A 17379-nucleotide genomic window follows, 5' to 3' on the forward strand; every position below is an offset into this window, starting at 1 on the left:
CTCCTGATGTCTCCCCTGGAAGTTATACAGGACACAAAATTGATTTAATAGGGTTTTTCTCAGCCAATTTATGTTTTTCAGGTCCTCACACCTTCAGTAAAGTTTATGTTGCAAAAATCTGGGAAATCTCTTTTAGGATGGCCACACCAAGAGCAATTGGGAATCAATCCATCCCATCCTCGTCGCCAGTGTAGGAAAGTCCATTCCTCTCATCACTCAATCACCACGACAAAGGAGTGTGAAGAGAGATGTGTAATTCATCCTCCAAGTCCAAAGTCAACCTAAACTGAACTCTCCCCCACAACCCGTTAACCACCCGCCAAGAACCCCGCTTGAACATAAACAACTTGACAATAGCGTGACAGCCACGAGCAGATAGAAGAACACGTTCGACTGCTATGTACTTATGCAAGAGTATGCAAGCCGGAAACTCCGACGGTAACTGATTTGCAAAACTGCCATTGGCAGAGCTCCCAACAGATGCAGCATTTATGCACGGTACAGTTTCACATGACAGGAGTTGTGCATGTGCCCGGGATTGCCTGCCATTGCGTTTCTTGGTCTCGTACCACTGGCACTCCTCAGACTGGCGGCAGTTCTGTGGACGATATGCCACAGCTCGGAGTTATGAGTCATATGTGTGTTCAACATTTGGACGTATGAGTTGTTTTTTTCAAATGTGTCAGGGCCATGCCATGTAGGTGTAGCTAGAGCAGGGACAAGTGTGTGAGGGGTGGGGACACGTTGGTCTTTCATTAGCGCAGTTCGTGGTGTGGGAGTCGTCAGGGTCTGGTATGGTATCTCACTCAGGGGTTGCCGGGTGCATTGAAGACCAAGGTCAGAGGTTTGGATGTCCTTTCACCTTGTGTATTAAGACAAAGGAGCTTTCATGCCTAATTTTAGTCTGACTACTGCTTGCATTTCTGGATTATGTGGCTTTCGTGCTGAAATTGATGCCAGGCCATAGATTTAGGGTGCACCAATTGCAAAACACACACAACAGTTGGCATGTATGAGCCAAGGGCCCGATTGTCCTTGCGCTCCTTGTTCGGTCTCTCTCTCTCTCTTTCTCTCCCTCTCTCTGTCCTTTGTTGAGTGCCTGACACACCTTCTTATCTTGGAAATTGTCTTACAGGCTGTCACTTACAGATTGTCCATGGATGACCCACCATGACTCTTCCAAATAGTTGTTTGGAGACATATTTGATTGTGATATTTTCTTTGGACTTTCAATGGTGAATGATTGATTCTGCTGTTTCTGTACTCACATGACTGTTAGTTGTTGTGATTCTGCGGCATCAGGCAAATTATTTTGTTCATGATTTTGTGACGTTGATGTGCAATCTCTAGGTCCGGTGCAGGTGGGGGGTGCCCTGGGTAGGGCCCCGGAGGTGGGGGGTGCCTGGGGTAGGGCCCCGGGGGTGGTGGACTGGGGGGTGGTCCGGGAGGGGTGGTGGTGGGAGTTATGGCCCTCTTAGGGCTCCAAGATGCATGATGAGTAGCTCCATGGCATCTGTTGTTCTTCAGGTGTGGCTGTGGGCTGTGCTCCCTTTTCTGGTGCAGGTTGTCGTCCGACTTTGCACCAGGTCAGAGCAGGTATTAGTTTCCTACTGCTAATGTGCCTTATCGCCTGTTTTGTGAACTTATCGCAGATCTGGCTGGTCGTTGAGAATGTTGCAGAGTAGTGTTGTCACTGCTTTTTGCTCGGAATGCCTACTCTGAATCTCATTAGCGATAGTTGCCGGGGTCATCCGTGGCGATGTCTTTTGCAGCTGCAATTGCAGGTAAACTGGTGTTTTCGGCTGTTAGCACCAGCTTGTGAATGGTGCGATGAATTTATCGCCACTTTGGCTGCGATAAAGTGCCGATAACTCTGCGATAGATCCTTGAGAATATGCCCCCTAGTAGGCTGATCTGCTGAAAGGGACACATTTAAAGTTGGAACCCATAAGCTGTGTAATTACTGCTGAAAACGATACCCAAATTAGCTGACTTGGTAGGTTGTCAGTACCCCTTTCAGAGGCACACAGGGCAGTTACAAGGCCCAACCATGAGAGTTGAGAACTTTTACTCCTGATATCACGGGCACGGCCTACATTGGATCTGAGCTATTGGGCCAAGTATCTCTTCTGCACTTGACACTCAGTGGTTAAAGTGAATGAGCAGTCTAAAGCTGGCTCGGTGAGAGAGAGATGTGGATGCAGATTAGTGAACACAGCTCATAACTCAAAAAGCACACAGCAGCAGCAATAAATTAGTGTCCAGCCAAATACTTACTTATATAACTGAAATAAGTGTTTTATTTCTAACTCTACTCGTTCAAAGGAAGGTTACGGCATCCACAGACAACAACGCATTTTCGACTTTAGGTTGGGGCTCCAGTGTTTCATTGGCAAGTCCCTGTCCCACCCGTTCCACGCAATGTGATTGGGGTTATTCCCTATTCACTGGTGGAAACATCCAGGGAATCATCACTTACAGGGCTCATTTCAAGAGTCCACTCTGCCTCACAGGAAACAGTGATAAGTGTCTTAGTGCTGCAGCATTTTCAGCAGGGGGTCGCCCAGGGTCCAGTAGTGCCATAACAAGTCTAACCTGCTCTGGTAGGGAGGAAGTACTTTGGATGGTACCCCTACGGTGGGCACTCTCAACAGGTCAGATCCTGCTCAGGGGACTTTGCTGCACGTGGATTTAGCAGCAGCACTCTCCTTAGCACATATGCACATGCTACGGCAGTGATAACAAGTGTTGCTACACTCCTGCTGAAGGTTAAGTTTCCATGCTCCCAAGCAGGGTGTTGGAGGGGTGATTCCGATGCTCCTGATCTTGATCCCGCTGAGGTGGTGATGCTCCTCACTTGGTCCATGGGTTTGGGTGAGCTGCAGTTTTCGTTGTTCCTGGTGACCTACGGGTCACCGCTGCTCACAGTTCCCATTCTCCTGCCCAATCCACATGGCACAATTGTTCCCTGTAGTTACTCCTGGCATACAGGGTTGCCGTACCACTGGCATGCAAGGCATCGACCTTAACTGCATGGCAGTCTTTACCACGGCAGACCCTCCTGGCATACGGTGTCATGTAGGTGTAGTGATGAGCTCTGGGTTGATGTTTTTGTTACACAGTATTGCTTGTGGAACTTTTTTTCATCATCGTACATGCGTTTTACGATCAGCGAGGCAAGTCAGTCAAAGGATTGCCTAGTTCGTGTAGCACGGAGATGCACACACTTTGTTAAATTTTTTGTTGTTGCATTTCTTGCATATACTTTACATGGTGATATGCACACCACAATACATTTAGACATCTCAGGTTGCAGCAGTGTTCTGATGAGTCTCAGCATGGTGACGCGCACACCCTTTAGTGCATTTTAATTGCAAATGGAAATTTATACGGTGACGTGCACACGTTTGTGGTAAATTTGTTCACCGTGCATGTCTGTTTGCACTAAGACAATGCCAAGTGACAATAATTTTTCATTGCTATCAAGTAAGGGACAAACAATATATATATTTATTTCTGTATTTTCCGTGGTGCACATCCTCAATTATTTTTCAGTCATTATAATATTACTCGCATTGTATGTTACATAGGCTATTGAGGACGTATTTCCGACATAGTTAATTTAGTTTTTAAATTGTCTAAGGCATCTGTAAAAGAGTTGAAGTACAAGATTGATAAGACTGTTAGTGTTGTCAGTGTTAAGGTTCTCAAGCCAACATGTCCAGGAAAAAATATGTTTTTAAAGCAAAGTGACGTGCTTAAGGTGTGGTAATTCTTCTCATACTAAAGGAAATAAGTTTTGCCCGGCAAAAAATTTAATGTGTAGAAATTATGGAACAAATATGGGCATTTTGCGAAAATATGCCAAAGTGGGAAGCGTGTTGGGGGAAGTGCACAAGTCAACAGAGGTTAAGGAAATACATTTGGGGTTGCAAATATGACAGAATTTTCCCATAATGACTAAGATCAAATTCAGAATAATCAGGATGATTTGAGAGAATTGGTTATGGTGGTGAATGAGAGACAAATCATTGTTGGGGACACATCCACATGTGTAGCTCTGTATGTTGAGATTGGTATTGGAGATAAGAGAGTGAACTTGTTAGTGGATTCCGGTGCAAGAATAATCATGATTACTCAAGAGGTAATTGAGGAAACATGGTGTGGCCGACTTTTACAACCCCCTGACAGAGCCCCTGTTTCTTATGAGGGGCGCAGAATTGAGTTGGCTGGGTTCTTTGAAGACATTTTAGAATTCAAGGGAAGAAAAATTCCTAACAAACTCTATGTGGCTATCAAAGGGTTGTAATCCTAGGATGGTTTCCCAAGGGTTGTTTCAAAGGGTCCTTAGACCTTGTACTGAAAAACAAGTTAATGTGCTTGATTCTACTGAATACACTGAAAGCATAATACAACAGTTTCCCACAGTTTTCAGTGGAGGTTTGGGTAAAATCAAGGGTATTGTTCATGAAATAAAAGTAAAAGACCGTGCCATTCCTGTAAAACATAAACTTAGGAGTGTGCCTTTTGGTGTAAGAGAAAGTTTGGAAAAAGAGCTTAATGAGTTGTGTGTTAAGGGTATTTTAGAACCCATCGAGTCTTCTTTACGGCTTTCACCCTTGGTGGAATCAAGGCAAAAAATGGGAATCTACGTGTCTGTGTGGATCTATGTAGTTTAAATAAGAACATTTGAATTGATTCACATCCCTTGCCAAAAATTACTGAATTGATGACGATGATAAATGGATCAAAATGGTTCATGAAGTTAGATCTAGCATCTGCTTTCGCCCTTGGTGGTTGCAAGGGAAAGAAATGGGGATCTACGTGTCTGTGCTGATCTACGCAGTTTAAATAAGAACATTTGGGTTGATTCACATCTGTTGCCAAAAAATACTGAATTGTTGACAATGATAAATGGATCAAAATGGTTCACGAAGTTAGATCTAGCATCTGAATACTATCAGGTGGTGCTAGACCCATCTTCGAGACATCTTACAGCATTCGTGTCACATATTGGCTCATACCAGTACTGTAGGATGCTGTTTGGGTTAGCAGTGGGAGTTTTTCAAAGAATCATGAGTCATATGTTGAGGGGTGTCAGAGGAGTTGCCGTTTTCCAGGATGCTGTGTTGATTTTTGATTAGACCAGAGAGAACCATGACAGTTCTGTGAAGCAGGTCTTAGGGATCATGCAGGACAAAGGAGTTGTTCTGAAAAGGAAAAAAGGTTTGTTCCTCAAAGAAAGAGTTGAATATCTAGGACATGTGGTGTTTCAACAAGGTGTTGAACCGAGGCCAGGTTTAGTCAAAGCTATTTTGGATGCCACTACACCTGTAGACAAGTGTGGTCTAAAGTCTTTCATTGGAGTTTGTGAAATATATTCAAGATTTGTACCAGACTATGCCTCCAAAGCTAAGCCACTCATCAACAGGTTAAAAAAAAATGTTCCTTTCCAGTGGGACATGAACTATCAGGAGGTGTTTGAATGGATTAGGTCTCAGTTGGTAGGTGATAGGATTTTGAAACTGTTTGATCCGAAAAAGAAATGTACTGTCACTATTGATGCCAGCGGTTTTGGTTTGGGGCAATCCTCACTAAAGAGAATGGAGATACAGAAAATACACTAGGTTATGCCTCTAGGGTACTGAGAGGAGCAGATCTCAATTTTTCCATGATTGAGAAAAAGCTTTTAGCCTGCTGAAGGGCTATCAGAAAGTTTCACGCTTACATCCGGGGTAGTCATTTTGTTTTGCGCAGAGACCACAGTCCTTTGGTTTTTATTCTTTCTGGTGAGAAAAGCAAGAAGCATACTCCAAGAATTGCAAGATTGTCATGTTAACTGTTGCAATATGATTTTGAAGTGGTGTATTTGCCAGGTAATAAGAAAGGAAGAGCATATTTTCTTCAAGATTCCCTGTGGTTGAATCTGACACTGATTTGATCGAAGATGAAGATCAGGATGACTGTTTTGTAGTATCTATTGATGTTGAAGACGTGTGCTCTGAGTGAATTGGAATGGAGGAGAGAAGTGAACAGAGACGGGGTCCTTAGGCAAGTCATCAAGTATGTCAAAGAGCGGTGGCCAAATGAGAAAAACTTCACATTAATGTTACAGACTTATGTAAAATTTTCACAAGAACTCTCAGTGGAAGGGGGTATTTTGATGCATGGCGAGTGGTTAATACCCCTTGATAGTCTGAGAACAATATTAATGTACGGTGCACATAAAGGGCATTTAGGGAAGACACTTACCAAACGCAGACTGGGAGAGGTGCTCTGGTGGCCACAGATGGACAAAGGGGTTGATGAATTTATTGGTAAGTGTGTGGTTTGTGGGTGTGCTGGAAAGAGGTTCAAAGTGGGAGATCCTCCCATGCAACCCATTGATTACCCTAGTAGACCATGGGAGAAAGTAGGTATCGATCTGGTTAGTCCTTTCAACTTACTTCCAGCTTCATCCTGATTTGCTGTGGTAGTCAAAGACTACTATTCGAAGTGGCCTGAAGTTCAGTTCATGGGAGAACCTACTTCTAAAAATGTGATTGACTTCCTTAAAGACATTTTCTTAAGAGAAGGGTTTCCATCTTCCATTGTTTCCCACAATGGTGTACAATTTGTGAGTGCAGATTTCCAATGATTCTTGAAATAGGGGGGATTGATCGTTGCAAGTATTCAATATATCATCAGCAACCAAATGGACTTTTGGAGCAGATAAATTGAGTTTTAAACAACTGTGTACAGTGGGCTATTACAAGCAAGTGTGTGGTATAGAATGCAGTTTGTTCTATGCTCTGGTTTTACCGCACAACTCCACATTCTTCAACTAAAGTTTCACCTTTTCAGCTATTGAGAGCAGGAAACCTTCATCTAAAATATGTCCAGGTTGGATGTCAAAATGGATAAAGATGAATGTCATAGAAGATGTGGATGAGTTTTTCAGATTGAATGTGGGTAAGGCCCAGGAACAGCAAAAAGATTATTTTGATGTTAGGAAAAGGCCTGTCTTTCAGAATGTCATGGTTGGAGATGTGGTGCGAATTAAAGCTCCTGTTCACACAACAAAGGGAAGTATGACATTTACTGAACCTTTGAGTGTAGACAAGGTGTATGGTAATGTTGTAAGAATAAATAACACAAATTGGTGGAACATTGCCAGGGTGATAAAGTTGAAGATTCAGCAAGGGGATAAAGTAGATGCCAGAATGAGAAACTATGAGGAGTATACTAATGGGAATAATTGTTCTGGTTCCATAAAAAATGGAGGCAATGAAGATGTCCTTACTGGACCACGAAGGAGCAAGCGATATTTGCTGTTCCAACAAGATTTTGCTGAGCTTATATCCATGGTTTCTGATAGAGTAAACTTGTACATTTTGATAAAGTTTCCTTAAGCTTTGTTGGATGATTCTTTCTGTGCAAAGTTTTATTCTTAGATCAATTTCTAAGGGATGTTGTTTTTCTTGGTTTTTTTGTTGTTTTTCTCTTATATTTTGTTTTGTATATTTAGTCATGTAAGTTAATGGAAACAAAATCAACAGGAGAGAAGATATAATGTAGTGGTGAGCTCTGGGTTGATGTTTCTGTCACTCAGTATTGCATTTGGAACTTTGTTATGTCTTTACATTCCTTGTTCTCAATTGGAATATTCTAAGCGTACCATTGGTCAGTTGCTGCTGAACCCTTCACAGCTCAACACTGCTGCACAATACCTGTCATTTCTATAATAAACCCAACAGTTTACTTAAGTTATTTGTAGCTCGTTACTACAGTAGGTTTCAGCCCTGACCTGAAACTTGTCTTTTCCACATCGACCCCTCATGATTCACGGGGTCACCACAAGGGGGCCGCACAGGCTTCATCCCTTTCCACACACTGATCTTTTTACACATCTATCATCACACAGCCCTCTCTTGGCATAAGGGAGTCACTGACTCAGTATTGCACATTGGTAACGACCCAATCGGTGCAGCAGCTGTCTCCTCCCACCAGGAGTCCACTAAACAGGGTTTCCCACTGGACCATGTTCCTCCAGCGCTCTCCTCTTTCATACAGGGCACACTGGTCTTGGCAGGCAAGCAGACGCTGGTGCTCCAGGCCCCAGAGCAGGTGGTCTGGGTCTCCCTAGGTGATGTTCCCTCATACAACAGGTATATTAGCAAGCCTTGGCCCCAGTCCTGGTCACAGGCAGAAGTATTGCAAATAGTGCTTTATTTGTAAATGAATTTGTGCTGGTGCCCAAAGCTCTGCTCAGAATCCAGCAACCAGTGTTATTAGGTGTCTGTGTGCTGTATACCAAAGCTGCTTAGCTTTGAATCCACACCAGGCCTCTATAATCCACTGCCAGACGATTCCTGCTCTTTTATCTCACTCTTGCAGGTTTCTGCTTTGCCCCTTTGTGATGTTTTATCAGTCCTTCTTTTCCTCCTCCTTTCCGTGTTTTAGATTTTTACCTTTCTGGCTCTCGGGAAATGTCTGAAGAGGAGAACAACTGCTGGTCTCCATTAATGAGTACCGATGGCCCCTACCGGAAAAGACTGGCTCAAATTGAGTGCTCACTGCAGAGCTTCTCTCCCTCACATATCGCCTAGCTGCTTGGCAGATGACAATTTTTGGAGTCTCAACCTCCCCTTCTTTTAGTGCATTTCCAGACACCAAAAGTGATTTAGAGTCTGGGTCTTTGACATTTAATATTGGGGTCCTGCTTTGTTTGAAGTACATACTTCTTCTCTTTTTCTTTCTCTTGAAAATCTTTTTGTCACAGCAGGTGAGACTCCAAAGCTGATAGTCCCAAAACACAGGCCATGGGAGTGACTAGAGTTCACACCTGGATGTCAGCCACAGTGTGATGTGCATTAAACGGTTAATATCAGGCTCCCAGCCCCTCTCTTAATGATTCCTTTATCAGCCCTATCTCCTTCCTGAGATATTGTTGTGTTTCGATTTAGATGTCGATACATAGGTTTTCCTAAATCATGTCCTTATATAGGCACAATTCACATTGCCCTTATTTAGGCATAGAATCCCAGTCCTTAATTTAGGCATTAGCCATGCTATCCAAATACAGGCATGGTCACCTACATCCGTCCATCCCAACGTCACAACGAGTTCTTAGAAACCAGACCCTTAAGCCTTTGGGACTTTCCCTAGCTAGGATTATTGATTTCTCCAAGAACTCATCTATTATGCATGAACTACTATTCCTTTGGGGTTCATTCATGACGTCTTCCTCTGCCAGACTTTACGTCAATGCTAACATTCCTAAGCACCTTCCAGGTATAAATATACCTTCCCTTGCCATGGCAAACCACGGCTCGACAACACAGCTCGATGCAGCTCGCCACGGCAAGTTCGGACGAATTTGAGTCCCCGCCTGATGCACTGACCAGACACTGTCATCCCTGCACACAGAATCCAGCTTCCAGTGTTCTGACTCCCTTCGCGAGGTGTTGGAGTTTGAGACCCGGAAAGAGATCCCCACCTCTCTCATTCTAAGGTATGGAGCTGACTAGAACCTAGAGGGACTCTTGGCATACCAAACTATAGCTTACCATACTATAGAATACAGCACCTACTTCTTACCTTGTACTACACTTAGGTTAGGTACACTGGGGTAGAACTATTTAGAAGCATTAAAACGAGTATCCACTTTTTAGCCTATGTTATTTATGTATGTGTATATAAATATATGTCATAAGCTAGAAGACAATGCTGTTGCAGTATTATTTCTTCTTACTGCTTACACTGTACGTATTATATCTCGCATACTGTCTTGCGATTGTAACAGCTCATATCTTTTACATGAGAAACAAGACTGTTCAATAAATCCTTTATTTGAAACGCCCGTCTATCTCTTTCTGTATACCTCTGAAGAAACTAAGCATGCACGATTGACTGAGTGAAACTGTTAGCTGTTGTTTCCACGATTCTGAAACATGTTCCGATTCTAAGGGAAACAAAGTTGTCATGTTTATGCGGTTGTCAGAAACTATTCCCTTCTTGTTTATTCAAGGAGTTTTCAGTGGCCTCTGAGTTAGCTGGAACACAAAGTAATTACATTTAATTTACTCGATAGAGGCATACTGACCTCGGTCCTATGCCACAACTATAGTGTATATTATTCCAATGTGCAGAGCCTATAAGGGAAATAGGAACTACACTACATGGCGCCCAATGGTTTGGTAAGGCACTAATTTAACGCTAGATACTGAGTAACTCAGTCGTGCTTTTCTCAGAGACCCCTACTCATAATACTCCATAAGACGACTGGAGTGGGTAGGGTCAATATCCGCCATAGCTGAGTAGGACGAAAATCCTATGTATTAGCTGTTTGGTTTGTTCAACGTTGAAGGATACAGTGTTCCAAAATATTGTGCTCCTTATCTTTGTTTCCTTGAAACTTGTTCTACATTTTTTAAAAACAATGTCCTAAGACGGGGATAATAATACCGTGCCTGGTGAGGCTGCGACTGACCAAGTCAGAACAGCTTTTAATCTTACAGGTTTAAATTAAACCGATGAGGGTGTAATAAACATCCATCCAAATTTATGGAGAGCCATCACTCTAAAACTTATAAAACACGGCCTAACACCAAGAGGTGGTAGAGCAGTTTTTGTGATAGAGGCACATTAATCTTTTCAGACAGAGGTATTCTATTTGTGGATAGTATTCCCAGAATCAAATCCAGTAACAAAAGTGTTTCACTTCTATAAAGAAGATGAACACCTGAAGAATATATTCCTTTCGAGGATGTTGAAATTCCACTCACATACCAGGAGCATAATCTCTGGTTTAAAGGCGCCCTAAAACATTACAATCACATTACCAGGCTCGGTCCACTAGCTAGACCAGGTTAAGTACACTGGGGTAGAACTATTAGAAGCATTAAAACGAGTATCCACTTTTTAGCCTATGTTATTTATGCATGTGTATATGAATATATGTCATAAGCTAGAAGACAATGCTGTTGCAGTATTATTTCTTCTTACTGCTTACACTGTATGTATTATATCTCGCATACTGTCTTGCGATTGTAACAGCTCATATCTCTTACACGAGAAACAAGACTGTTCAATAAATCCTTTTATTGAAACGCCCTTCTATCTCTTTCTGTATACCTCTGAAGAAACTAAGCATGCACGATTGACTGAGTGAAAATGTTATCTGTTATTTCCACGATTCTGAGACATGTTCCGATTCTAAGGGAAACAAAGTTGTCTTGTTTATGCGGTTGCCAGAAACTTCTCCCTTCTTGTTTATTCAAGGAGTTTCTAGTGGCCTCTGAGTTAGCTGGCACACTAAGTAATTAAATTTAATGTACTCGATAGAGGCATACTGACCTCAGTCCTATGCCACAACTATAGTGTATATTATTCCAATGCGCAGAGCCTATAAGGGAAATAGGAACTACACTACAATGTGTCCTGGTCCCTTCCTTGGGATCGCTTGCTGAATCAAAGAGCACTCTTTGAGGTGTACAGGGGAATCCTTGCTCTCCCTTCCATCAGTGTGTCCCACCCAGCTCACAGGAATGCAGCAATACACAAATTTGCCTGGGGGATTCCTCTTTCTCCTCATGTCTTCCCAGGCAGGACTGGGCCTCTGAAAATAGAACGCAGGGTCCAGTATTTTATGCACATTTACAGGCAGACTTGCACTCGGTGTATGTACTATGCGTGCTCTTAACAACACTAAAGCCTTTATGTACTGTATATGCCTGGGTGAAGCTTGCAGAGTTTCACTCTGCGGAAATGTGCGAAGTTACAGAAAAACTCCATTAAATTCCACCAAGCTCCGCAAGCGGGCAGAGTGTTGCTCGGGATGGGCAGTACAATTGCAAATTGAACATTGAGGGCCACATGTATCAAGCAATTTTGCATTCGCAAACAGGCAGATTCTCAGGATCAGCACATCTGGAACGTAAAAAATGCTTTTCCCATGTATCAAACCCTATTTTGCGATTCGGTAAACTGTTACCGAATTGCAAAATGGGTTTACGAATCAGTATTTGGAAGGGGCGTCTTTAAGGTGTCCCTTCCAAATACCGAATTGTAATGGTATGTATGAATGTTTTGTTACCGTCAATGAGGTTACGAAACATTTGCATTTTACCACCAACTTCAAGTTAGCGGTAACCCATTCGCAAACGGGAAGGGGCCTGTCCCTTTGTGAATGTATGCAAAAACCTTTTTTTAGAGCAGGGACCACTGCCTACTCTTAAAAATGAAAGGAAAACTTTTCATTTTTCTTTTTGTAAAGCGGACTATTTTCCTTGAAGGAAAACGGGCTGCTTTAGAACAAACAAAAAAAGATTGATTTATCTAAAAGCAATCACAGACTTGATGGTCTGCTGACCTCAGCAGGCCACTATCCCTGTGATTTTTGCAATTCCTAATGAGTCACAAATTGTGACCTACTTAGTCAATATTAATGAGGTGGGTCATTTGCGACCCACTAGGAATCACAGAAACTTTCATACATGTCGTTTTGTGATTTCCTAATTTCGGATTGCAATTAAAGAATCGCAAACCGGTTTCTTACTACATCTGACCCTGAATGTGTTATTTAGTGCAGATCATACTTGCAGAGCCAAAACATCTCTGCAAATCATATTTGCAGAACCAAAATGCTGCCATGCTGAACCAAAACACATGTACGGCCCCTCAACGCTTGACCAAAACACCTCTACAACACCCCCCATATGAGTGACTAAAACACCTTACTCCGTGCCTGACGTAAAAACACTCTAACCCCTATGCATGATGAAAACACTTTTATAAACTGGAAGTATAAACAAAACACAGACCCCCCCCCCCCCCCCACAGATGATCAAAACAAATCTGCACTCAGTCCGATAGAACAAAATATTTTTACACCCCGCTCACCTTCATTACTGAACACCCCTTGTAGTGCAGAGAACCCGAGTTTCCCAGTTTTACGCATGGGCCCCTCACGCAGTCTCCTTAGCATTTGTGACCAGGGAAACTTGAAAGTTGTCACATGGCAAAATAATCCTAGATTACTCGATCAGCACACGCAGGGAACCATGATCCTCAAATCAGCCTAACCAGGCACCACCAGTCATGCTCCTTCTGGCCATGACATATCCAGTGGCAAATCCATGGTAGTCCACTTCCTTCACAAGAGAAGCCTTAATCTTGGTGTTATGGAGTACAGCAGCTCAGGGAGGCTGTGGGAGCCACATGACCCCCCTCCCTCCATTCATAAAATACCTACCGTGTCAATTCACAACACAGTACACTGTGTAGTCTGCAGACAAGCATTCACAAAAAGACTTCATTATCAAAGGGGAGGGAGAGACAAGCCGAAGTGCGCTGGAAAAAGCCACTCCCAGGCCTTCGAAGGCTAAAAGACAAATGTGTGGAAGCCGAACCTTTCTGCCTTTGCAGGCTTGGAAAAGGAAGAAATGCATCGGAATTCGGCTTGCGCTGTAGTTCTGAAAGCACTCCAGGGGTAAGTCATGCTAGGGGGAAAGGGGGAGCACGGAGAAGCTGCACTAACATGTACCTCTGGAACAATCAAATCCCTCCAGGTGCTATCTGCATATCAGCAGATACACCAGTGAGAGCCCTCTTTTGGTGCTCCTCTACCGCCTGTATGGAGAGGGAGGTGTCAAGGCACCAGCAGGGGGGCCCATACAGCTCCATTGCCCTTCTCTGCCCCACTTGCCCTCGGCTCTAGGATGGAATGCGCCGCTTGCCCTCAGGCAAGTTCCTTGTACAGACCATGTCTTGTGACATCATCAGCACTCGTCCAACACAAACAACTGGGGAGCCTTGCACATGCACACAAGTATCTCCTCATGCCCGCCCCTTCCGCAGGCCCAATGCAACTGGAAGAGGCATGTGCAGCTATGTAGGTTAGCGTATAGTGACAGGGGTTGGGGAATGGGGATAGATGGGCGAGGTCTCTGGTTGAGCACGCCAGTAAACTTCACTCAACCAGTTGTCGGAGGCTTGCTGACTCTGGGCTTCAAGCGGAGTGAGGAGTGGGCAAAACTCCGCAAACTCTGCCGGCAGAGGGGAGTCCACCCTTAGTGCAGTTACACAAACACCCAGTGCATGCACTCAGAGCACTGCACCATCCTGTTTTGTACCCATCCCAGTCACACATACAACCAGTGCAGAGTCACCACTCCTGCACTGCACAGCACTTCACATCTAGCTGATATAGGCAAAGGGTGAGCTAAGCACACAGCAGAGGGACTTTAAAAAGGGAGTGAGCCTGTAGGCCTCGCTCTAGGGATATAGGTTAAAAATGACTTGTTCACTCCACTGTACGCTGCTACAACCGGTCTCATGCTGCTTAACTCCTGATGCAAGAAGTAACCATCTGGTACCATGCAGAGGGCTTTTCAGCCCCAACAAAGGCAATGATACCAATTCTGGAATGCTGCATATTGGTTCATGCACCTGTAAAAGATGCACATTCATCCAGTGGTTTGCTGTTCATGAAGTTTATTATTCATCAGACGAACAAGATACATGTGAAATGCCCTGGCGACAGCATCTAATTGTGCCTTGATTCAAATACACGCATAATACTTTCAGTTACCGAATGAACTTCCAACCACTACTATTACACCACTATGACCTAAGCTGTGCATACTAATGCAAGAACCCAAACAAACCAAGACACCACATATCTCCACCTTAACAACAAATACGAATACAAGGAAAATAACAATAAAACCACAATATGATGAAAATACTTTGAGGAAAAAACATACTACAATGAGAAATAAGTAAACTAATTTATATAAATTAAATGTTTACACGAGAAAATTAAGACCCTCTAATCTCTAATTCTAGAAGGAATTCTTTGACTTCTTGTACTTCTTTGTGGTTTACTTTTTGATCCACTGACAAATCCTTGTTATTATTCTTTGCTTGCAAATTATTCTGAACTTATTTTCAGCTCTACATTCCAACAATGTCATATCATTAGTTTTTGCCAAACGTGAAACATTCCACCTTTAGACCATTAGACACTTTTTCAGCTTGATCTCTAATCTCAATTATGTGAATGAGATCACTGAACATTCCTTTTTGCAACTGTACAGGCTCTTTTATGCGTACAACTTCTCCAATGCTAAGGGCCTGATTATGAGTTTGGCAGTCCTGGAGAGGGCCACCACGCCACCGCTCTGGGACCACCAAACCCGGATGTATGACGTTACAACGCATGCTGTTACAACGCATGCTGTTACAACAAAAGTTTTACAACGCGAGTGCATTGACAACGCAGGACATTACAACGCAAGTCTTTACATCGACTTGCACTAGATGGCGTGCTAACATTAAAAAAGTGTCATTTACTATTCCAACTCCAGTCCACGTAACAGTAGGGAAGGTGTTGGGATAGTAAACTACACTATTTTTAATGTTAGCACGCCATCTAGTGCAAGTCGATGTAAAGACTTGCATTGTAATGTCCTGCGTTGTCAATGCACTCGCGTTGTAACAGTTTTGTTGTAATGGTAGTGCGTTGTAAAAGTTGCGTTGTAAAAGTTGTTCCCCCCCACACCCGTGTGCGCACCGCTTGCCAGATTATGACTTTTTTTGTCACTGGTGGGTGGTTCTTTGGTGTTCCTAGGGTGGTGCCTATGAAATTCGAACCACAATGGGAACATCAAAGGGAGTACCTGCACGGCATAGACTGCACCAGTCCATGCAGTAGGTACTGGGGTGCATGCACACAGGGGGGGAACAACATGTGCCCCCTGCTTGCACCCCATGGTCAAGAGATAACTGTAGGGCCCCCTTTGTTTCCTCTACACCACAGTTTTCATGGAGGATGAACCTCCATGAAAACAGTGGTGGAGAGAAAACCCGTAATATGGTTGGCTGGACCACGGCATTCCCGCCAAGCATATTGTGGCCTGAAGACCGTCACACAGCTGCCAGGCTCTCTTATCCCTGGTGGTTGTGCTGGTTCAATGACGGTCCAACAGCCCAAGTAGTAATGGGTCGTTCAGACCACTGGTGCGGCAGTGGCTGGACCGCCACTGCCGTGCCACCATGCGTGACTTTTTTTACCTTTTGTTTTCATTTCTTTCTCACGTCGTGCAATACTTTGTTGATCACTTGTTGGTTTAGCCTCATATGACTGTTTTCCACATCACATCTCTGATCAAGTACTTTAACTTTCGAAAATGGATACAATGAAGATGTGACTTTACTTCCTTTCATAAGCTCAAATGGCACACTAACTGTCACTGCACACGGTAGGTTCTATATGCTCATAATAGTTCTTTGATTTCATATTCACAATTAACATTAACTCTAATAGCACTTTGAGTACACTGCACCAATACTCTTCTATACCTTTCTAATTTTCCATTACCTTGGGGATGACGGTATACAAAGGGTTTTATTCCCAAACTAGACAAAAATTCTGACATACTATCAAAAGTAATGTGAACACCATTGTCCGGAAGCAATTTGTAGAAATAAAAGGAAGTCCCATAGACAGGGTCTCGTAGTTGTAGTTTATTCCATAGTTTTGTCCTTACAAGTTCTTTAGTAAGACTTTAAGTAAGCCCCACCAGGAGCAGCCTCCTGGCTACTCAGCCCATCTCTCCAACTGTCTTCTTTCAGGAACCAACATCCCCAACATTCTACATGACATCACCAGCATGGGAGAACAGCAGGGCAAAGGAAATGGACTACATTAAAAGCAGATTACTACATATCTCCCCCCTTTAAATATTAATAAAATGAAATAGAATACAATTCTATAAACACAGGACAAGAAGATAAACATTAAGCAAGAAATACACTGTAAATATAATAATAAAATTCACAAAAATGAATTAACATACAATTCTATAAGCGTAGTAAAAGGAAGATAAACATCTAGCAAGAAACCTACTGTAATTATAATAATAAGCAAGTATAATCAAATAACAAGAAATCTAGAATTCTATGTAAAGGGGGGAATCCTCCTCCCTAAACAAATGGCAGGACCAGGGAGATTTACATGCCCTCTACTGCATACACACTTCACCTACTTGACAGGGGGAATCCTCCTCCCTACACATATCGACCAATTATGAACACAATATAAAGGGGGAATCCACCTCCCTAATGTAAAGGGGGAATCCTCCTCCCTAAACAAATGGCAGGACCAGGGAGATTTACATGCCCTCTACTGCATCACACTTCACAGGGGGAATCCTTCTACCTATACTGACCATTGCGCATAACCAATAAAATAAGAATGTTATGCATTGCGCACTTCAATCTTAAGTAACAATTGGAGGTACCCATCAAACACACAGTTAAATAACAATATAAAAGGGTAATGAGATTGAAACATTAATGCTAGGCACCAAAGAAAACCGACTAGGGTAGAATCAG

Source organism: Triturus cristatus, chromosome 1_2 (genome assembly GCF_964204655.1).
Source record: "Triturus cristatus chromosome 1_2, aTriCri1.1, whole genome shotgun sequence".
Lineage (NCBI taxonomy): Eukaryota > Metazoa > Chordata > Amphibia > Caudata > Salamandridae > Triturus > Triturus cristatus.